The sequence below is a fragment of the Amblyomma maculatum genome, chromosome 1 (assembly GCF_055883805.1).
Source record: "Amblyomma maculatum isolate TAMU_Amacu chromosome 1, ASM5588380v1, whole genome shotgun sequence".
NCBI lineage: Eukaryota > Metazoa > Arthropoda > Arachnida > Ixodida > Ixodidae > Amblyomma > Amblyomma maculatum.
The window spans coordinates 135688446-135712668 of NC_139344.1; the positions used below are offsets into that span (position 1 = coordinate 135688446).

Consider the following 24223-nt stretch of genomic DNA (forward strand, 5'->3'; position numbering starts at 1 on the left):
CTGACCACCTGATGTTTTCTCAGCACATGTGAACCTCGGTATGTGCGCAAATCTTGCAACAAAATACTGAGCTCGCAACCTTGCATTCAGCAGCAGAAAGCCACAGTCCTTGAGCTGTAGTAATAAGTGCACTGGCGTGGATTGAATGAGCAGACTGAACTTAAATGTGCTAAATCTAGCCTGCAACACGATAGTACCGCAAGACTTGACTTCCTTGCAACACAGAAATAAAAAATGGGATAGAAGTTATGAAGACGTAGAGATGCCAATGAACCTAAAGGGCGTCAAGTTTTTAAAGTGTCTGCGTGCATAGTTTTCTGAATTGGGTTTTTGGTTTTTTTTTAAATATGAGCACGCAATTACCCCGAATAATGCTTTGCTGAAAAGAGGTCTGTTTATATAACATGTATTGGAGTTCTTTTGCAACCAAAATTTCAATACTTAGTCAATGAAGTAAATAAGCTACTGAACACTGCATGCCCATTATGAGAAAAAAAAAAAAAGGGAGGGGGGGGGGGATGCTAATTTTGAAGTCCATAATCCGAAATTTTGCATGCATAATATGCATAATATCAAGAAAGATATGCTTAAATAGCAGAATGAAAGGCTAGATCACGAGACATGAGGATAAATAAAGCCTACACTGAACAGGTCACATTAAACAAAGAGAATATAGGTGCTACACAATATTTTAGTACATTATATGCCTTTTCTGTAAGCCTGCACTTCATGTTTTATAAGAACATTCTGAAGTTAAATTCATACAAACTTACGAGCCAGGACAACCAACTCTGTCTGCGAAATTGGTGAAACACTTTGTAGAGAAGGCAATTCGTCACTGAAGGCAGCACACGTCGTAAGGGTCCCTTTTCTCCAGGAGCAGCTGAAACAACTGTTGGTGGCTTCAGTCGACTGCTGTCACCATGGAGGACACTCACACTCATGGAGGAAGGAAAGCTCACACTGATACTGGAAGCCTGGATAGCAGACTTGTCATCCAGCACCAGAGCACTCCTACCATATGTTGGTTGTGCTTTAGTGGCAGGAGGAAAAGACAGGCCCAAACTCAGTGCGATGGGATCAGCTCTGACTATCAGCTCTGACTGGCAGAATGCACGGTGTATTGAGCGGTTCACTTGTGCTAGGGACTTTGCTTGGCTCCTTTGGGACAATCTCTCCGTGCGATGCCCCGCGGAAGTGCGCCTCAAAAGGGTCAGCATCAGCGGTGACGAATTTGCAGCTCTTGGAAAAGGCCTGCTTCTTCAAACATGTCTATAAATCTTGCTGGAGTAGGAGTTTGCTCGATGCAGTTTTCCGGTTCTGCACCCATGTTTGTAGCGTTTAATGACAGCATCATCTTGTGTCGCCTTTTGTGCTTCGTCAACTTGTCCGACAAATTTGATTCCAAAGCCCGAAACATCGCAGGCGAGCGGCTTCTCTGTTTCAGCCATTTGTTCTGGTGTGTGTACAAACGACGTACAATCAATTACAGTATGAACACATGCCCGACGCAAGCATCAGTTAATGTCTGGAGCGCCTCATAAATGGGCCAGCAAGAAAAGTCCTGGAATTCTGACGGCGACCATCCTCTTTCCCGAAGTCAGCGCTTCCGAAGTTAAAACCGGCCGAGACACAAACATGGCAATACGGTGGCTAGATGGGTAGGTGTGCCGACCGGCAGGGCACAAAGCGTAGTTCCGCGTGCCTCCGCTTCATGACGACGAAACTGGCGGTGCTGTTCTCCGCCCGGTGCTCACCGGCGGATCGTCTGCTACTTGTCGCAATCGCATCGCGCGTTTTGTTAACCTCATTTTTGTTTAAAAACATTGATTATTACTTGCGTTATCAGTCAGAATAGTAGCTGAAACTGAGACTTTTGCGGTCTGGCATTGAAACAATAAACAGACGACACTAGCTACCTGTTTTCTCGTCTGAATTTGCTATCTGTCATCGTCCACATGCAAGCGCCGTAGCGGAGCAGGCGCTGCGCTTTTTGTGAGAAGTGATCGGAATGAAGACCAAAAAGGACACAACTTGTTTCGCACCCTTCTGCAAATCAGGCTATAAGTCATCGAGAAAAGGACTGAAAGTCTCGCTGTTTTCGGCGCCGCGGGATCCCGAACTGTTCAAAAGGTGGGAGCTTGCTCTTCATCGTGCCGACAAGAGGTTGCAGCCACACTCCGTTCTGTGTGAGCGGCATTTTGACCAAGAGTGTATCGAACGGGATTACAAATATATGATAGAAGGCAACGTTGTTAGCCTCCCACGTTCTCACCCACGATTGACGAAAGATGCCGTGCCTTCTGCCCTGCCCGATGCTCCTGCTTACCTGTCAAGAAAGGTGACCGCGAAACGAAAGACGAAGAATTCCACAGGCTGCCGCCCAACCAAGGCTGCCAGAAGTGACAGCCACGACCTTGAGACAGTGCCGGACGATCCAGTACCTTCAAGCTCCAGTGAAGGTATCTCTACGTCTGTAACCGAAGTGTCACCTCGTGCGGTTGACATTCACCACCTGCACGGTATCCCACAGCGGCTGGACACATCACTCTATTGAAGATTCTGGCGCCTCTGCGTTCTCGACTTGCAGAAAAAGCGGACAGAGCATCGTTCTGGTGAAAGTAATACTCCTGGAGCACTGTGCGTCAAAACTGCGAGCCACCGTGTCCGTGCAAGGCGCCGTAACACAGAAGCTGGATTTGGAAACTCGTGAACAGGTTGGGGACCTTTGGCTGACGTGGATGCCATGATTCCATGTCAGGGCATAAAATGCAATGACCAACTTGACACCGTCCTCGCGAAATCCAAGAATATAAGAATCCGCGGAAACACAACATTCAGCTCCAAATGCGTCGGCATCGCCACAATGTCAAGGAGACTCCTGTTTGCATTGCCGATATGCAAAAAAAGTTGCTCCTAAATCAGCTGTCGTACAAAAGAACAAAGGACCGGAGGTCGAGGGAGCGCGAAAAGAAGAAAAAGCTTGTAACCGCAAAGTTCAAGAGACTGAAGCGAAATATGTTTACTCTTGAGACAAAACTGGAAGAGATGAGGAGGAAGAACTCAAAACTAGAAAGCTGCGCGCTCATGTCAAGAATAGAAAATTTGCCAGTAAGACAACAGTCACAAGTCATGGCCTGTTTAAATGCTTCAAAGCGGAAAAGCACGAAGGGTTTTAAGTACCAGCGCGAGTGGCTGCTCGAATGCTTGATAATGCGGATGAGGAGCAAACGGCTTTATGAGCACCTGCGCAAGGAGAAGATCATGCTGCTGCCCGGCAGAACGTGTCTCCAACGGTACCTGCGCGGATTTCGAAGCGGATTCGGCTTGAACAAACGGGTGTTTGCTGCATTGAAGGAAAAATGCATATGCATGACGGAGCAGCAACGTCATGGCGGCATTATGATGGATGAAATTAAACTTTCCGAGAACCTGACGGTCAGTCACTACGGGAAAGTGAACGGTTTGGTGGACCTCGAAACATTTTCATCTAACTTTCCGAGAACCTGACGGTCAGTCACTACGGGAAAGTGAACGGTTTGGTGGACCTCGAAACATTTTCATCTAGCTCCAGCTCAGAATTGGCGGATCACGCCCTAGTTGTTCTCTTAAGTCTCGCAGACTTCGCCTCTTTTCTGCAGCTCAAATCTCCGCCTATGATCGGTTGTGAGGAGCATAAGATTGAGATCACTAACAGCGTCGTCAAGTTTTACTCTATCATGCGCCTCCACTTCTTGGTCAAAAGCAAGAACCTGGCCCGTGAAAACGCGCGAAAAAAAGAAAACACCTGAAATTGAGACGCGTGCTTTGAACGCATAGGCATGATTTTGGGGTGTGTTACTTCACTGACTCAAAAACACTAATGTGTGCATGTCATTTATTGCACTGTCAAAAGTTCAGCTAGAAGATACCGTTTTGCAATACAAGCTTATGCACTCGATCGTTTTATTTTATTTATTCGCAAGGTCTGCTTACGCCCATGCACACGCATAAATCACAGCTGAGCACTGTGTTAATATATATTCGCGTTGCCTTGTGATGGCGTGGAACATTTAATGGAAAAAAAATTAAGAACGAGGAATTGACATAACAGTGTTTGGAGTTGCTTGCCTGAAAAATCGGAAACGCAGCAAACACGCTGTACGTAAAAAAAACAGCCTTAAACTCGGCTCCCCTGCCTTTGTAATATGTTTACATCCCTTCCCTATTCTCGTAAGACAGCTTGTTTGCAATAAACTCATTTGCACTTGGAAAAAAGTGAAGCGAGTCGCTTTCTGTCATGCGTGGCGACGGCCGGAGGAAACAGTCATGAACCGGGCTTTCGCTGGTGGCGCCACTGCGGCGTCATGAAGGAAAGGCACGCGTTACCCCCGCCGGTCGGCACACCTACCCATCTAGACACCGTAATGGCAATAACAAGTATACTCGACGGACAGCTAGCGTCATCTGTCAAACACATTAAGAACCTTGCTATGTCTACGCAAATCAGACTAATAAAATCACAAAAATATGACGTGAATAAAATTTTAAATAATAAGTAATATAACTATTAAGATTTTAACGGGCTAATATTTGACAGTAAACATTTGATAAAATTGATTTTTTGTTTTTACGAAATCCGCCGGATGATTGCACCGAGCCATCGTTGCGTAAATAACCACGTTGTGCTCTTGCCGCTCGTGCCGTTGTGTGCATGTGTGCGCGTGTGTATGGTGTTTGGTAATGTGTTGTACATTAACGCAGTGAAAATAATTTAAGGTGTTTCTGAGACTGTTGTGCGTGCTGGGTCGTCACTTCGTGAAGTGGTACGACGAGAAAAAGTGATTCTGAGTCTACAGCGTCGTCCGTGGAGTGGATTGGAGACTGCGAGGGACGCGTTGTGGTTATACTTTGCTCGTGTATGTGAAATCTGATGTACGTTTATGTGTTCGTAAGATGTATATGTGTGTGTACACACAAATGCATAGTTATAAATATATATATATTATAGCGCGTTGCACATTTACCGGTGCGCTGTAGAGTGCTTCTCCCAGCTAAACCGCGGAATCCGCGCAGCTCAAATTTCGCACGGAAATGGCATTTTATCATTAATATTTTTAATACCAGATTTGTTTGGGGTACTTGCCTGCTTCAATCAGACAATGCCAGATGCTCTAATCGCATGCGGCTGCGGCAAAGTTGAAGCCGCTGCCCCAACGCTAACACCTGTGGTGCCATCTTGTGCAACAACCTCCATTGCCTGTTCTGCTGTGGTTTAGCTGTGGCAGAGTTGGGGGAAACAGCACAAGTTGGCGCCTGTAGTGTAGCGCTGTACAGTGGGGTAGCGCGGCGAGGAGGTTGTGATACGCTCATGTAGCGTCGTGATGGTACACCTACTATTTTTGCTTTACTCGCACAGAAGACTCTAAAAAGTATATCTGTAAAGCATTAAAAGTTCATAAAAACATGTTTTCACTTTTTCACTTTATTTTTGTATAGTTGTAAAATTTAAGTGATATAAAGGCTGACAAAAGCATAGAGTATTTAATACTATTAATGCTAGAGTGAAAGCAACAGCGATACTCCCATGTAACCCCTCTCCACTCTTTTGCTAATGTTCGAAGCCATAATGGTACCTCACATGCTGCAGCTGCTTACAGCCAGCGCCCTCTAGTTCCAGGTACACCAGACAAAAAGATAAGAAATTACTGCAAGTACGCTTTTATCAGCCTTTATATCGCTTAAATTTTACAGCTGTAAGAAAATAAAATGCGAGAACACTTTTTTTATGAACTTAATGCTTTATGGATCTAACTTTTGGCGTTTTTTTGCACGAGTAAAGCAAAAATAATTCATAGGAGTAACATCATGGCGCTAGACGAATGTCACACAACCTCCTCGCCACGCTTCGCCTCCCTGGACAAAAGCGTACTTGCGATAGTTTCGTATCGTTTCGTCTGCTGTACCTAGAACTAGAGAGCGCTGGCTATACACAGCTGTAGGATGCAAGAAGTACCATCATGGCAGCAAATACGATTAGCAAAGGAGTGGAGAGGGTTTACATGGTAGTGCCGCCGTCGCTTTCCCTCTAGTCTTAGTTGTATTAACTCTATGGCACTGTCGCAGTGGATTCTTTTCCTTTGCCGCCGCCACCGCATACGATGGGAACATATCTGACTTCTCATTTAATCAGGCAAGTACCCCAAACAAATTTGGTATGAAAAAATATGTGACGAAATGCCATTTCTGTGCGAAATTTGAGCTATGAGGATTTTATGGTTTAGCTCGGCTAAGCATATTACAATGCACCGGTAATTGTGCAACATCCTGTATATATGTATTGCGCCTTCGAGTTTTCATAAGTTTGTTCGAATATCTATGTCATGTGAGTTTGCATCTTCTCGCTGCTGCACTATGCTGCTATGCATGCAGAGCACAGCTGCTGATGCTAGTTTAGTTTTCGTTGTTTGTTTAAGCAGCCAATAAACTATCTATTCCAAATGTGGCGATGCTTCATTGAAGAAAATCTGTGGGGCACGAAGCTTCAATGTGGTCATCCAACACAAGTGACTCTGTTAGTTCCGATTTTACCGCACTCGATGCTGGTGTCCGCCCTGTACCGTGTTTTCATTTTTTCATGAATATACAGTGCTGAAAAAAAAAAAAAGAACTCAACGTATATGCCCGGCTGCGATTATACGTAATCTGCTTTTAAACAAGTGGGCGCACCTTTGTGAATGAGGTGCTTGAACAGTTTCGGTAAATGGCAAGGTGTGTAGGACTCTGGAATATTCCAGCGAGACAGAATGATTTTCAGCAATGACCGTAAAATTGTCCCTGTAAATTATAGTTGGTGTGGAAGTTGATACAATTTTGTCCAGTGTTAGTACTTGTGCCAAAAAAGACAAAAAAGGAATAATCCTTAATAAAGTGTGGCTAGTATGAAGGTGCAATTAAGGGAAAGAATAAAGTGTTCATATGCTGAAGTATTACTAACTCTACTGGGGCAGTTAGGGGCAGGGCCAGCTTACTAAAACAAAGCAAACCTTGTGAAGTTAGCAAAATGAAAAGCTATTTTGGTCCCACAGGTGCACCGAAAGTGTATGAGCTGAAACATCTGTGAACCTGGAAAGATTCGTTAAAAGGTATTCACCCTTATGTGAACTTCACTTGGGGCATTTCCTGTATAATATTCAAGTAAAACGGGCAACGTTTATGTTGCTGCAGCCAAGACTATAAGGTTCATGTTTAAGAAGCACAGTTTGTGAAGAATGGTATGTAGAAAATGATTCGGGGAGGGGGAGAACGAAACTGCTTCTCTTATGGTGAATTCCAATCATGGGGCTGGAGCACTTCCAGAGCAACATTTTCTGCTCTTTTCGGAGCAATTGTATTCCAAACACAGGTAGGGAGCAATCGCCGAGCCAAGGTTGCTTCGTGGAGCAGTCATGAGTGCTCCGCCGAAATCGGTGGAACTGGCCGAAAATCTGCATGACGTGTTCCTTCAGCGGCACTCTCCATTTCCACCCGCTTGTCGTCTCGGTTGCGCAGGCTCTGCCCTCTGTGCTTTTTAGCAGACGATCAGTACTTGCCGCCACTTTTGATACTAATTCCCGTCGCGAACTAGTGCGCTCTCTTGGGGACAGTGGGTTGGAGAGCAGCCTCATCTCAAAGGGCGACTTCAAATTGTCTTTATGCGCTTCAATTTCGTGAACTTCAATCCATTCAATTATGCTATGCTTTGGGTGGCTGGATACGGTGCATCGCGACTGTTTTACTCGAAAAAGTGCCAGAAAACCTTTACCGTGTGCGCCCGCATTTGACTGTGCGACCATAAATGAAATGATCGCGTAGACTGTCGATGTCAACATCTGAAGAACCAGCGGGAGCAATACGTTACAGGTTTGAAAACAGACGATACGGTCTGTACATAAAGCCCAGACAAGTGCACGGTGGACAAGCGCAAGGAATGGCGGGTTTTTCCTCCATCAGTTCGCGAGTGTCCCCTACTTGCTCCGGCTGGAGCACGAGTGTTCGAAGCGACAAGTCGGAACGCATGCTTTCCTCCGGATTCAGGCGCTCTGTCGCGGAGTGTGCAGGCTGCTCCGGTTCTGTGATTAGAATTCACCATTCGTTCAAAACTCGTTTAAAATGTTGAGAATTTGGTTCAGAACACTACTTTTAGGTTGCTGTGCTTTGTTCCAATTTTATGTAACATTTTTCTACTGGTTATTGGCTTTATCATTGCTTGTTGGTTGCTAATTTTTACTCCCTCTTTCTTCACTTGCTTTTCGTTATGTCTAGTGTATACAGTGAATACTGGGATATGTACAGTCGTGCGCAAAAGTAAAGAGGCCATGAGAACTGTTTGGTTACAGTTTTACTGTTTTTCTCTGTTAAAAGGCGTGTCTGAAGGAAGGAAGTGCTAAGATGATGAAGCAGGCATATCAGTATGTGTAGGGAGGGGGGCATCCTATGCATATTTCAAGAACTGATGCAACGTCAAATAGCTCTGGCTTTCATTTCTGTCAGTTTGCGTGGTCTTTCTACTTTTGCACACAACTGTACAACCTACATATAATTCTGTAGTGTAGCTCTTTGTAAGTTTTGGAAATATCTGCATGTTTCAGTACATGTACTGCATGGGTCTTACTGACTTCTGTAAAATCTTCAACTTATTGGTGTCAAGGCAAATGAGGATCTTCCAGTAGCATACACAGCTTTATTCCATGTGCACTGCTACCACATAGAAATAGCAGAAGATGCTCAAGTGTTCAGCAGAAGCAGCAAGAGAAGACTACTCTGCAAAAATACTACAAGTATAGTTTATGATGTCCCTGGCTGAACAAGTTTCATGGTGCTAAAGATATGATGGCAAAGATTGTAGTGTCTGGCCTAATCTATTGCACCCAGAACAGGAATGACCCTTGCCACATTTTTTTGTTTCATTACTTACTAGCCTTATTGCTCATAATTATAGTGCAGAAAAGTCGCATTATGTGTGAGAATTACTTTTCAGAATAAAATCTGATATGCTGGTGTATAATATACTTCATGTAACAGCACTTTTTGCTTTATTTTGATAATCCAGATATCAGGCTTCCCATGAATAACTATCATGATAAACATATTGATAGTCATGCACTTTTTGCTATCATAGACTAAGTGATAAGCTTATAGTAAATTCTGAGTTGCTTTTATTTTGCCTAATGGTATGGGAAGTAGTTGTAGTCAAGTTTTTCTTCTGTGTAGAGCTTGTTGTATGCTGAGGTAAAATAATTTTCCTTGGTTCTCAAGCTTAGTGCCTTCATTGAAATCTTACAATATTGTACACTGGAGGGTTTGACACTAGGGATATGCACTTTAACAAATATGTTCTTTTTTTTTTGCACATTGCTTAAAGAATTATGGGAAATAAAATAGAAATCATAATTATTAGAGAAGGCAATAAAAGCTTTTGTTATTGCCTAAGGGTTAGTCAAGTTTAGCAGGTTTTTCCAAGGTACTCAAATGTATAATGCAATATAAAGGTTGGCAAAGAACAATTTTCACATGCAAAATAAGAAGCTAATGCTCACATTACTGTTTTACATGATGCAACTGGGCCAGTGTGATGTCAGAGCATGCCTACTTTCTTAACACAGCAGATATAAGGCATGTTGATATGCTCATTCTGATTTCATCATTTTACTAGCAAGTGGTTATAACGTGGCATTCACAAGCTTGGACATCCCACCAGGACAGTAATGAGCTCGTACCCTTTGCCTTGGCACTGAAGCAGAAGTAAAAAAAGCTTGTTAAAAAAAAAGTATATATATATACATTGGTTACAGACGCTTCTTATCATGAGGTACTTTTAATGATATCTGCTTTATTTTCTTGGTTGAATTTGATAATTTCATATTTTGTAAAATGGATATTTATAAGCTAGGAGAATAATTCTTATTTTGAAGCAGCATTGTGCATATCATATTGTACAATTTCATTGAGAACGTTAGGAAACAATGGCCTTTACTATGGTAGGTTACTTAACTCATATTTATATGTTGGTGTGGCCTATACAGTATTCCAGCTTCACATCATTTATGTATATCGTGGTTGACATGTAAACCTGAGTATGTTGCAAATGTTGGCAGCTGCTGTACTCTGAGGCTTTTTTCAGCGGTAAAGGGAAAGCTATAGGTGTGACACAGCAGGTTCCATAAGTCTACTGTTCTCACGTGCTGACAAGCCAGTGAAAATGGTTGGAAATCTAAGAACTTGTACCCAAAATTTTTCATGTATTACCAACAAAAGATGCGCCCAAATGTACACATGTCGTACCGGTGTTGTACATTGCGGCCACATAATGAGTGTTCCTTTAGTATTGAGGCATTTAATTCAGAAGGGTAAAGTTGTAGGTGGGGTGTATCAACTCAAAAATTACAACAGACATGGGACAAAGGCAAGTAATAGGACCTCCTTGTGTCATTGCCTGCCTCACTCCAGTGTCTGTTGCAGTTTTTAATCATTTTATCAAAAGCATTATTGCTCTTGTTGCTGGGGCAGTGCCAGTCATTATTTAAAATATGGAGTAGTAGTGGATATTCATGTGCAAAAGTTACACCTGACACTATAGAGAAGGACTCAAAACATTTATTTTGAATAGAAAGGATCTTTAGTGAGCACTTAATACCTATATACAAGCATTTTTCCCCATAGTGATTATTGACTGTCACGTGACTAATTGTTTCATGTGCTTTTTGTCAACTCTTGTACAAATAAGCGATTTTCTGCTTGTTGATATTAATGTACAAAGTGTGAGTGCATGAACAAGCTTGCATTTTAGCCGTTTGCATACTGTACCATTTGTACCATTTCTATACTGCATAACAATTCCATATTTTTTCTGCAGAAGGTGTGGTCGGTCAACGGCACGTGTTCTGTTTGGCTCCAGCTGTTGCTGCAAAGCATCCGAGACCAATCTGCTACAGCACTACTTTTACAGCTGTCCAGTAAGAACTTTGTGGATTCAATTTTTTGTCTTTTATTATTACGGTAGCACTGTGCAATAAAACAAGGGTGTAGCATGAGAGGTGAGGTGCAGAACGCAGAAATAATGGAAATGTTTGAATTAAACACTGTTGCTACTTAATTCTTTGTATTTTGTGTCAGATGTTTTTCTTTGCTTTTGTAAGTTATTTAGTCGTTTATTTTTCAATATACATGAATGCTTGCTAGTGCTAGTTATATGAAAATGTATTCATTGTTGTAAAGAACATGCAATGAATCTCATAATTGCACACATAGAAAGAAAACTAAAGTGTGAAAAGGCTAAATCAATTGGATAATTCAATAATGTTTGAAGCATTGGAGAAGCATGCACACCTGCACGTGTTGTCACTATAAATTTGAGGGCCAGTGTGTAAAACGAGACATTAATGCAATTGACATGTTGCTTTTTAGAGTCTATACTGTAGCATCTATGGGTAACTGTTTTCCTTCTGTTCACTGTATGTAAATCTTGAAAGCAGAGAATGAATTTCATCAATTTCCCAGATAAATCAACATGGTAATAAAAAAGGTGTCATTCTTGCTCATATAGATTATTTGTTTGGTTTATGGTTTATGGGGTTTTAACGTCCCAAAGCGGCTCAGGCTATGCAATACACATATAGATTATTTGTGTTTTTGTTTATGGTAATAATATTTTTATAGCCGCCCCTACGGTGGCAGTGGTTAAGGCACTCGACTACTGAGCTGGAGTTTGATACCAGCTGTGGTAGCCATGTTTCGATGGCAATGAAAATGTCAATGCATGTTAAAGAACCCAAGCTAGTCTTCAACTTCAATGGAGCCTTAAACTATGCCATCCCTCTTAGCCTAAGTTGCTTTGGGACATTAAAACCAAGATGCATTTAATAGCTACAAGAAAACTACTGTTAGCAAGGACAAACAACTGACTTAAGTTCTTGAGAGAAGACTTTTTCGGTATGGAGAAGGTAACTGGGCATCATATCAAGCGCTGTAGTTAGAAAGTATATCTAGCTTGACTACAAGCTACAAACATGCCAGGTTATATATATCAGCCTGAAGCATAAGAATGTTTATTTCAGAGCTGCAACTAGAAGAAAAAATCAAGTGTTCGCACATGTTATGTTGGAGGAACAGTCAACTAATGTTTGAAACAATTTTTTTCTTGCTTTATTCACAAACTCAATCCCAAAATTAACAAATACCCAGCTGCGAAACACAGCGAAGTCACTTAAAACTCTATTTTTTTATACGGTAGTCTTGTTTTCTTAGTGTAAGCATCTGCAAACCCTGACATCATGGACACAACATACAGTTTTAACTATATAGTAACTCTATGCAGCTCTGTGAACACAAGTGCCGCGCTGCCTAAGTTGCTTGCAGAACATGTCATTAATTAAGATGCACAGACTTTGTTAGAACTATAATTGAGAGTACTGAAATAACCTTAATTACAAAATGAAATATAAATAAATTGAGTAACCCCATTGACATCCACTCCAGATACCAACAACCGTTTCTACCTGTAGCAGTGCTGCTGATGCCAGCACCGCTTCAAGTATTGTGGTATCTCTGTTTGCATGATTTTAAAAGTGAACCAAGCAAGATTAAAGAATACAAGTCGCTAGAACTTACTGAAAGAGAAAAAAAAGTAGGTTGCCTTATGTCAATATGAACACCAATACCTGTATATATGACGCTGTGGCATAGTGATGTAATGTAGGATATTTACTTCAGATTCTCCAAAATAGATATTTAGTAGCAATGAAAGGACATAGTATGGTGCCACCATCTACTAAAACCTGACTTTCTTGACAAATATAAAATATAAATTCCTGGTTAAACTACGAGTTCATCCCCCAATACTGCAACCAAGCGGCAAGATCTGCCAGAATATGCCAGTATTTTTATATTGGTTTCCAGCAATAGACTGTCCCAATAAGTTCATATTTTGTGATGAAGTGGTTTACAAGAAAAATATAAAGAAGGGCACTGGAAAATGTACTACCAGTAACTGATTTTAGTTTGCAAAATGTCACAAGACTTTAAGTGCCACACATGTATTAATGGGTGGTGGAAACAAGAGTTCTTAATGACTTCTTAGTGAAAGCTTTCAGCAAGGAAATAAGAGTTTTTTTTGTTTTCATGTCCCACTTGATGCATGTGCAACGCTTTATATTCTTATCTATGTCATTTTTGGAAGAAAATCAGCTTTTAGTAGTACCTTTACGTGGGATTTTTTCTTGTATTTGTCTAGTGTCATTCTAATTTTATCCCAAGAAATGCAGATGTTACAGGTCCCAGACAGAGTCTATATTTTGCTTAGCCTTATGTAGTTTCTATGGCGTGTCGCCTCCCTAATCTGATGTACATCTTTTACATATGTCAGCTCAGACCAGAAAGATTTGGCATTCTATGGATACCCTTCAGCTGTGGCTTTTCCTTTTGACATTTTATCTCAAGCTTAGCTATTTTTAGCAATACGTGTAATTATACACATATGGTTCTCTATCTTGAAGCAACATAGTGACAATGAGAGACTTTCAAGGCTTAAAATCACGGTGGCCTCGAAGGGAGGGGTGTGGTCTGAGACTCGCCACCAGTATTTAAAATGGATCTGAGACTCCTTGCATTCAGATGCAAGGACTGCATGAATCCAAAGGAAGCAATCATTTTTTATTCTTCTTGTCAGTGATGGTTGGCTCTATCATTTAAAAAATATCGTAATGAATTTAAGTAAGAATCATTACCATGTTTTCTAAGGCCTTAGACGGAGAAATATAAAAGTCTGTTGCATACCACAAAGGCTGGGACTCATGTATTCGGCACATGCGTCAACTGTCACCCATATTGCTGGTTCGCACCATGTCTAAGGGACACTGATGACAGCTCTGTCACAATTTATATATTAGCAAAATTTGATAGTACAGCATTTCTTGACTCTATTGCCCCCTGTCCAGCAGCAAAGGATGCATTTATTTGACATATTTTGAGTCAAGTTTGAAGAGGATTTTTTCCTGTCACTGGTGATGCAAACTGTTTTCCCTTTATGATGTCACATGAACCATGATGTAAAGGCTGTCATCATGATTACCGGCTCACGGCCAACAGTGTACTCTAGCGGCAGCCGAAATTAAAGCTACCACTGGCTGGAGCCATTGCTTCATTTTCACCAGCCATAGTTCTCTTTCCCAAGCTTGACAGTGGTGTTCTCACGCAAACGCCTGCCTGCTCATTAGTGACATTGGCCCCAAAGAGCGTGTAATGTTTTTTAAAACTGTGGGAACTTTACTAGCAGGATATCAAGAATGTCTGTGTACCAACGAGGCAGCAGTGTCAACATCAAGCAAAGCTAGGGCGGTGGCCGCTGACATTACCAGTCCTCTGCCGTAACTAGCGAGTAAAGACTGCTACATGCGGGTGTTTTTAAGTAGCAGCATGGGTTGAAGCATGCATTGTGGTAGAAACAAAAGAAAGAACATAGAGCCGGTTTTTGTTTTGCATAGTTTTTCCAGTTCTTTCACTGTTGTATTTCTTAATATAAATGAACTGTGCAGCCTTTCATTCAACACTTCCTTGAGTGTTTGCACTTTGAACCTGAAATTTCTCAGCACTGCTGCTCCTCAGGGTGCAAGTGAAGCTAAAGTATGCAGTATGCCACAAACTGGTGCGTCAGATAGCTCTGTGTAGAAAGAACTGAGTGATGACAGAACAGCAGACATTGAGAAATTAGAATACTCTCAGATACCTTTGCAAAATCCGATGCTTATTACAGATATGGGACATCAGTGACATCGCGTAATAGCCAGCCAAAAAATTCAGCAAAGCTTAAGGGGCAATCGTTTTAATGGCGATGACAGTTACAGTGCTTGAGAAAAATGCCCGAAATGCATAGTTGCACTGCACAATTATAATGCAGATCATTTCAGTGCTGCGTGTGTCACTGTGGTTAACACATTCGGATGTGTGATCTGTATGACAGCTCCGCCCAATTTTGTGCAGGTTTTTTATGTGTGGTAAACCAATGTCCTCAATCTTCTATAAATTTAACACCAGCTTTTTCACTAGGAAAGGGCTTGCCAAAACTTGAAGTTCTTCCGAGAACTTAAAATTCCCCTGCTGCTCCACACTTGTAAACCCCACGCACGATGAAAATGATACCACATGGGCACGTCAAGTACAGTATTCCATTCCATTACGCAGCGCGAATGCCTCGCACTTGTTTGGGCGTTGACCTAATTCCGCCTTTATTTTTTTGGGCAGCCTTTCAGCGTAGTGATGGACCATCATGCCTTGTGTTGGCTGTCCTCACTTAAGGACCCTACCGGCCACTTAGGTCGCTGGGCCTTGCGATTACAAGAATACACGTTTACTGTTGCGTACAGGTCAAGCCGCCTACATCAAGACGCCCCCTGCTTGTCCTGTCACCCCGTTGAGCCTCCTGAACTTTCTGACAATACTGCTGACGACTGCGTTTTGTCTATCTCAGGCTTTCTCCACATAGGCATCGAACAGAGTTGTGATTCTTCTCTGCGCCCCATTATTGATTACCTGCGCAACGACAGCTCCGATACGTGCATCAGTATGTTTGTACTGCTTAATGACACATTATACCGACGCAATATGCGCCCAGATGGTGTAGATCTTTTGCTTGTTGTCCCGACACATCTACGCTCTGCTGTTCTTGCGCACCTTCATGATGCTCCTACAACAGGGCACCTAGGAGTGTCCCGCACATACGACAATGTTCGATGGCGATTCTACTGGCCTGGCCTTTATCGCTCTGTCCGTCGCTACTTTGCTGCCTGTGAGCTGTGCCAGCGCAGGAAGACACCGTCCCCTCACTCTAGTGGGCCCCTGCAACCACTCGCAGTTCCGACTGAGCCCTTTTCTCGAGTTGGTTTCGACCTGCTTGGGCCATTTCCCACATCGACTTCAGAGAACAAATGGATTGCCGTAGCGACTGATTACGCCACCCGGTATGCCATCACCAGAGCTATCCCCACCAGTTGTGCCTCCGACGTTGCAGACTTTCTTTTGCATGACGTCATCTTGCTTCATGGCGCTCCTCCTCAACTGCTCACCGATCGCGGTCGCTGCTTCCTTTCTAAAGTTGTTCATGACCTTCTCCGCTCATGCGCTTTGCGCCACAACTTCACAACGGCCTACCATCCAGAAACGAACGGTCTTACTGAGCGCCTTAATCGTACACTGACCGACATTATCACCGTGACTGGGACGTCTTTTTATCCTTCATAACATTCGCCTATAACTCCTCACGGCATGATACCGCCAGATACTCTCCCTTTTATCTACTCTTCGGCCGTGACCCTCTACCTCCCTTCGACACCTTACTGCCTCTTGATGATTCATCTTGCAGTTACGCTTCTGATGACATCGCCCGCGTTGATGCCGCCCGTCATATTGCTCGAGACCGGCTTGGTGTGTCTCAGCGTTCTCAAAAGCACCGTTACAATCTCCGGCACCTCCTGGCTCCTTGGTACTCCTCTGGCTACCAGCCCGACGTGTAGACATGTGCGAGAAACTTCTGCCTCGCTACGTGGGCCCTTACCGCGTCTTGCGGCATTTACCGATGTTACGTACGAGATTACGCCTGTATCCAGAAGTCGTGCATGTCGCCCATCTCAAACCTTATATTTCGCGCTCACATATGTAGTCTATGCACCAGGACTGTGCTTCTTTCGTAGGGGGGGGGGGGGGGGGGGGGTATTGTTACGGTACGCAGTCACGGAGACGATGACGAAGTGCTGGACTAGTGAAGAACGACGACGCTGAAGCTAGGCTCTGGTTGTCTTGCGAGTGTGTCCTTGACGGCGAATTGTTGCGGCTACAACGGAGTGTGCCTCTTAACAATAGCTAATCACGGGGCGGTCAGATTCGCCACAAATGGTTTCACGTAATCCCAGAGAATTTTCCTTTTCTTTCTAACGTTTTCCGAAATGTATTCCAATATACTGAGGCCAGTATCCTTTAGTTTTTTTTTGTGCTCGCAGTTTTATACTTTCCTGCAATTGCATAGGCTCATTGGTCAGGAAATTCAGAAAATCACCTTGAAAAAGTGCCTTTTGCAGTACAGATTGCAGCATAACCCCTCTCCTCAGCTACATATTATCCATCCGATGCACATGCACTTGTCTCATTTCGCTGCACTGTATTGACATTTTTCTTGCTCCTTTCGGATCCTTTAAGATTACTTGAAAACTCTGCTTTTGTGTCCCTTGTGTTACTTTGCTGTGGTGTTCGTCTTTAGCGCTGTTTTTCCATCCAATCTGCTTTTGAGCGGTTGGTATGGGAACTGCCATAGAAAAAATATTTAATTGTTTATCCCTGCATGTTGTTTTTGAGAACTGAACACATATCAGAGAGAACGGCTGTGATATATAGATTGAAAAGATTGCGGAAAAGCTTCCAGTTTCTTTTGATTGCTTAGTAATTTTCTGTGTCATACATGCGGATTGTTTTTTATTTTAATGTTTGGCTGGATGTGGGGGGAAAATTAGACGTTGCATGATTACCGATTTTACACAAGTAAGTGATCGATGATAACTTTCAAGCTTGTTGGTTAGTACTAAATACAGAAGGCTTGAAGATCTGTAACACGAGTCATTTTGAGCACGAATTGCCTCATGTTAAAATGGAAACACGCATCTCAAAACTCTGTTGCTTCAGAGTTACTGGTAGTTAGATGCCCTTTGTTGTTCCAGTCAATAGTCTGGTAGATAAATTGCCAAAGGAAAGAAAATGTGCAGTGGGGTGCAGTCAGCAATTCTTTGGTTACTTTCGAGGGCACTGGAGCGGGTGCCAAGCAGAACGATTGGCAGTGGGTTGGTGCATTTTAAGCGTAGTATTTGTAGATCTGAATTTATGTCAACAGAGGAGCTTATTTGGTTGTTAATGACGTTAACGAGTCCTTCGTGAGTGCTTTGACAGTCATTGCAGTTAACGTTAAAATTCAGCAAGTCATCTGAAATTTTATTATCTGTGATGCCACTTGTTACCCATGTTTCGATTTAGTGTACTAGAGCTGGGAAGGTTGCCATCGTCAACAAGGGCTCAGGCGGGAAAGGTTCTCGCCTTGAACGATGCAGGTTTACATAACGCATCTCACGTGTTAGTGTTAACTTTTTGTAGTTTTCATCCTCGAGCCCCTAGGGTCCATTTTGTTGGTCTCACCGTCCATTATTACATTTTCTTCTTAGCTTTCACGTTACCCTACCTCTTGATCCCGCACGGGTCCCGAAAATGCCACTGCCTGGCATGCCAGGTATCAACTGATCTTTTCTCCCGCCCTTCCATTAAGATATATGCCATCTCAATCAAGTCCTCTGTAAACACATGCTCCGTGCACTTCATTGTTGATTTCTTCTACTTCAAAGCCTTTTACCAGGCTTAACTTCCTTTTCTCCCAGTTAACTATCACCATATCATTGTCAACGTCTCCGTTCTGTCCTAGCACGTTGGTACTGTGGACACCGTCATCTGCACTTGCTGTGCTATTGCCCTTGTATCGCCAACACTCTGAGTTAATCTCTCCGCCAATTGTCTGGTGTCAAGATTGAGGAGATCACTTAGTCTCACGGCTACCATCACCAGATTCCACCCTGCGACATACTTTGACAGTTTGCTTTTCATCTCCCTCAGCACTGCATTCATTCTCCTCCGTGGGAAAGTCCGAGCCAGTACCTACCACTTACCCTTTACCTGCTCCATTATAACTCCATTGCACCTGCTCATGTTTGAGTCACCATCTGTGTGTTCTCTCCTTCCAAGCTTCTGGTTCCTACTGCCTCCCATCATTGACTGTGACCTCCTTCCCGGGTTTTTTGTTTTCTTCCTCTCCATCCCCTATATACGATTTAAACAGGGGTGAATGACGCTGCCATATTGGACTTTCCTTGTAGCACAGGAAAGAGTTGACGACTGGCCCCCTTAACATCACAGTCAAAGCGGTTTCTCCGAGGGTCCCGAAATGGTTGTAGGCATGCCTGTGAATAGCTGTCCCTGCCTAAAAATGCTGCTCTTACCAGTGCAGACCCCATCCACATGGCTCATGCTGGGATGTCTATCTTTTCCGTTGGAAGTGTTGCTTATTCTTTAGTCCATCTGAGCAACCTGTTGCCCAGGTTTTTTATATTCTAACTGTTCTGCCCCTAGCTCTTTTTCTAGGAGCTCCACACATAACTTCGACTCAACAGCGGCACAAAAAATCCACGCCTTCTGCTTGCTCTACTGATTCAAATTCCTTTAAGTTCACCAACCCTTCACACTCCCTGCACCTAACCATGTTTTCGTTCACCATATTATAACCACTCAGTTATTGCTAGCACAACATTCTCAGAATATGCACTGGCTGAAAAAATACTTGCAATCACATGTTTAGATAAACCCTGCCTACGCCGTTTCGTCATTCACCGTTGATTTATTTAGAATTTAACATAAGCACATAACATAAAGGCAAAGATCTAAACTCTACATTTTCCCAAAATGAAGTAATTATAAACGTTTGAGCCAAATGTTAGTTCCGGCCAGCCGCCTCGGAAATTCTGGACCGTCGTGGCAGAGACAAATGAAAGCTTCTTCCCGAACATGCCTCGAGTGACCATCGACGCGAGGGTTTCCTGCGGCGCGTCAAGGGACAAGCCACCATACTTCTGCTTTGCTCCTGCCTTCCGAGACAGCAGCTCTCGGAGTAGTCCAGTCCTATATTTGGTCTACAGCAACTGCTCGATTGTGGCTGGGGGCCCGAATTCGGGCAAATACAGCGGACGTCCAAACGAGCACAAGATGCAATCTCCTTCGAGTAGGGGCTCCCACTTGTTGCATTACTCCAATGAGATGCGTGTGGCCTTCGTATCACTAACGCGGGTGCCGCCGGGCGAGGCGCAACACAGAAATTTCCGCGGTGACGTCCGGCTCCAGCCTGTTGAACACGCTGTCGGTGCGGCAAAAGGCGACAGATGCTGCCCTCTTCCAGCAGGGGCTCCCGCTTATCGCACCGTTCGAACGCGCCGTGGTGACTAAAGATGGCGACGAATGCGTCGTAGGTGCTCCAAAGGGCGACGAAGTACTCAGCGAAGTCCGAGCTGCTGACAGTCGGCAAGTCGGCGAGGTGGCAGGCCACCTGACCGACCAGGTCTAGCTCACAAAGGGCTTTGCAGGCGGGCCGGGCGATGCCATTTCGAGCTGGGATTGCACTGCCGATGATGTCTTCACTGTGCGCAAATACGAGAACAGCGTCTCAGCGCCTTTATTGGCTTTGTCAAATGGCATCGTAACGCGAGCGATCGTATTTCCCATGAGCATCAGCGCGCGCGACGGCTTTTCTTTGTCCTCACTGCGGCCACGAGAAACTGCACGTGTCAAGGAGTTCAGTGGACAGCATTGTTTGTTTTGTTTTGTGACGGAGCAGTTTTCCACTTATCATATAGACAAGCGTCATGTTTGTAAACAAAGGTGGCGCTGCGATCGGCAGCGACATGGGGTGTAGGCAAAAGCGCGGCGTGCCTGCACTGCGCAAAGCGACGCTGCCTTCGAAACCAGTTCGCGCGTGCGAATATATTGAAACGTAAGCTTCGCTTATACGTAGAAATAGCTTGGTTTATGCCTGGAGAGTATTTCCGCACATTATCAGCCGATTACAGCTAGAATTACTTGGCGAAGAGCGCTGCATTGGCTTCCTTCTCCGTGGCCTCAACAGCGCGCGGCTGCGGTACGTAGGTGACGGCCGTGAGTGATTAAGTTAAATAAAAACGAGAAAGCGCAATGTATAAGAAAGACTAATAGTCAACCCTGTTCAACTCCCAGGCCTATTCCTAGCGCATGCAAGGAGGACGACAATATGAATGACTGGAAGTGTGTTTTTCATATGACGAATCTATTGACTGCCTTTCTGTTGCTTCAAGCACTCACTCTAAAGAACAATATTATCGGCAACTATATATAGTAAACTAGAAATCACATTTCTAGCTCACTTTACTGGCAACTTAAGTCATAGAATTTCGTATCTAAAAAGAAGAACTCAATCTTTTAGATTTTTTTTAACATGTTGGCAGTGCACTGCCAACTTGTTTTCGCCTGCCCGATAAAAAAGACGTTGACGTCTATCTCATCTTACAGATGTAGCAAGGTCATTCACAGGTTAATATGTACATGAATGCCAGTACGAAAGCTCTCATTTTGTTCTCTTTGCTCTATAGGAGAGACGCATAAGTGCAGATGAAACGTTCTGCACGATCGCTTGCAGCGAAATTTGCGTGATCTGCTGAGCTTTCTTTAATATACATGGAAATTTTTTATTCAAATGCGCATCATCTTATTCTGCTTATTTTGCACCCCTCATAGTCGATTCCTCTTTGGGACATTGAACTCTATGTACCATATATACTTAAATATCCTGCTCGATCAGAGCTAGATTGTACGTGGATATTTAATTCGTTCGTCAGGATCTTATAATGACCTCCAAAAATAAAATTTAGAAATGAGAAATAATGCTGTGGGACTGCCCGGATCATAACAATGTTTACTATAGAACCGGTGATGAAGAGACTGGTTGAAACTCGGGAAAGTACAAACAGAGAAAAGCTATACTTTACAGGTCCGGGCCTGTTATAGCCAGCAATATCGTACTGGAGTGACCGCGCTCAAAGTAATTGCAATTACCTTCACAGCAGCGTTTGTGTCCTTTCTGTGTGAACATATGCACGGGCAGCACTGCAAGTGAATAGAACTCACAGTGCAGCTTCCCTGCGGGATCAACGCACACGGAATATATCGCGTCTGAACTTCTTACAACTTAATAGCATATCAAAATGGGCACGAGCTGCAGGCGTTTGTTCTTGCGCTATTCGTCCTGCCGCCGAAAAGCAATCATGATAATTAAGGGTTGCAAACGAACTGATCTAGTTTCGGTGAAGAACTGCAACGCATATATATGTTAGCCGCGAAGGCAATCCGTCACCGAAGAGTCTACTTGTCGCGCTCAATGCCGCTGCCCTTCGCTCTCATCTTTATTCTACCGCGAGAAACGTGTTAAAACAAGTGCCATTTTGCTTTTTGTGCCTCGTGGCGCAACCAACCGCACCACAGCTCGTAGAAATATTGGGAATTATGCCCGAAAACACAGCAATCGCTGCGCATCCAATGCAGACGGCCCGTGCTTTTGCCTACACCACGAAAGTCACTGCGCCACCGCATCTCCGCTGACGTCACGGGCTGACGCTTGTCTATAGCTCTATGTTCATGATTATTTGCCAGGTCAAAAACTTGAAAAAGCACAAAAGTAGCCAACCTGCAGTCAAGGTGTCAAAAGGAGCCAAAAATAGCGCTAAGGCACCACAGGGTAGTCATCAAATGCTGCTGGGTCACGAGAAATTGTGATTCCTTGCAGGATACAAGGAAATAGCGGCTGTGAGTAACTTAAGGGTAGGAAGTCCACTGAACAAGGGTGGAGAAGGCAGCGTTTTGTCGAAATGTTGGCTTGACTTGCGAACTGGGGCTCCCCCTCACGCTAGTTCTCTTTTATACTGTGCAGCCACCTTTTCCCTTCTACTCATAAGGGTCGGATAGCATCTATAACCGAAAGAAAATAAATATATGCATGAGGACTCCTGGACAAAAGCACGTAAATACAGAGGCTGTTCTCAAACGGCGGTGAAACGCATATGTTTAACGAGTAGGGTTTGTTTTGTCCTTGCTGCTCACTCTGTTCATTGGGCACAGGCATAGCAATTTTAATTCCCACATACAATGGACATTCCTGGCGTAGTTTTTGTGCATGATATTTCTGAATTGAAGTCTTGATTGAAGTGCCTTGGCTCTTTCCTTCCGAACGACACTTACAAAAGCAGTCAAAAACTCTTTCTTGAAAATCTCCCAATCCTTCAAAGCTGCCTCGTGATTTTCGAACCATATACGGGCAGATCCTTCAAGTGCAAAGTAGACTTGCCTTAGCTTCGCTTCGTCATTCCAGGCGTTGAACGTTGCTGCACGTTCGAACAGGTCGAGCCAGTCTTCCGCTTCCTCGTCCGGTCGTCCTTGGAAGCAGGGAGGCTATGTTCGCGACGGGAGTTTGCATACATAGCGGTGGCAAGCACTGATCGTCTGGTACAAAGCGCAGAGGGCGAAGCCGGCGCACCGATGACCGTAGTTTCTTTACCTAGAGGGAAAGCTGTGTCGTCATCTATGGAAGTTTGCATGGAGCTGGAGTTCCACGCCGACCAAGCTGAAGAGCGGACATGCAATCGATGGGCTTCATCCACCATGAACGCTTGCGCTCTATGGATTTCGGAAATTTTGTGGGAATCGACTCTATTCAGGAAGCGCTCACTGCGGATTATCAAGACTCCAAGGTGGGCCGATTCTTTCGCACATTTTTGAGGCTTTGACTTCGCAAGTCACGGGGGACACTAGGCCTAGTTAGGCCTAGGCAAACAAAGGCACCCCCGGCCGTTTAGAAGCTCGACGAAAATGATGGAAACCGTGGAGGGAACGAGCATAGACCCTGCAGAGCTGAAAGGGGTTTATTGCTAAGAAAAGAGGAAAGGCGGTGCCACTTGAGAACGAGGAACGCAGCGTCACCGATGATCAAGGGCGAGAGCGAGCCGCGTCCAAGCTCGCCGGAAAGAGATTGGCAGCAAAGTCGGTTGAAAGGCAATCGATCAAGATACCCGACGGAACTGACAAAATAATTCTCCGCCCACGGGGAGGAGTCAGCCGCCTACTTAAGTACGGCAACATTGAACTTGCGGAGTTGATCGCTCGCACCGCGAATATAAACATCAGAGAGGCCGCGGAAGACACCTTCTCGGTCAATACAAAACAGCAGTCTATCCTCATCGCTACAGACAGCGAAGAACGGAAAAGAAAATACGTCGCACTACGCGTCCTCGAATTCGAGGGCCAGAAAAATTGAAATCACGGCGTACGTCGCTATGCCCGAAGACTGCGGCAAGGGGGTGGTACACGACATTCCCCTTCGCATCACCGAGGAATTCAGAAATAGTGCAACAGCTACGCAAGATCAAAGGCAACCCCCACCCCTCCGTGCTAGGAGCCAGGCGCCTGGGCAGGAGCTCAATCACCGTGCTCATACTGTTTGAAAAACCAGAGGTTCCGAGGTGGGTGAAACTCTCACTTACATGGCAAATATGTGTATTATATAGAAAGAAATACGAGGTTTGCAACGCATGCGGGCGCCTGCGCATGCGGGCAA

The 24223-nt window shown here is 44.1% G+C and overlaps 1 protein-coding gene across 8 annotated transcripts in view; it reads left to right on the top strand.

Annotated features, from left to right (window-relative positions):
- Positions 1–24223, top strand: part of LOC146204005 (TOX high mobility group box family member 3-like) — a 615155-nt gene that overhangs the window by 45481 nt on the left and 545451 nt on the right. For 6 of the 8 annotated variants that reach the window (XR_014703941.1, XM_084589036.1, XM_084589041.1 and 3 more), the window contains exons 1-2: positions 4657–4898; positions 10874–10973. The gene's annotated coding sequence lies outside the window, so the exon portion shown is untranslated. Of the gene's footprint in view, positions 1–4656; positions 4899–7067; positions 7125–10873; positions 10974–24223 lie in introns of those variants that run through there. The other 2 variants (XM_084589037.1, XM_084589039.1) reach the window with 2 other exon arrangements.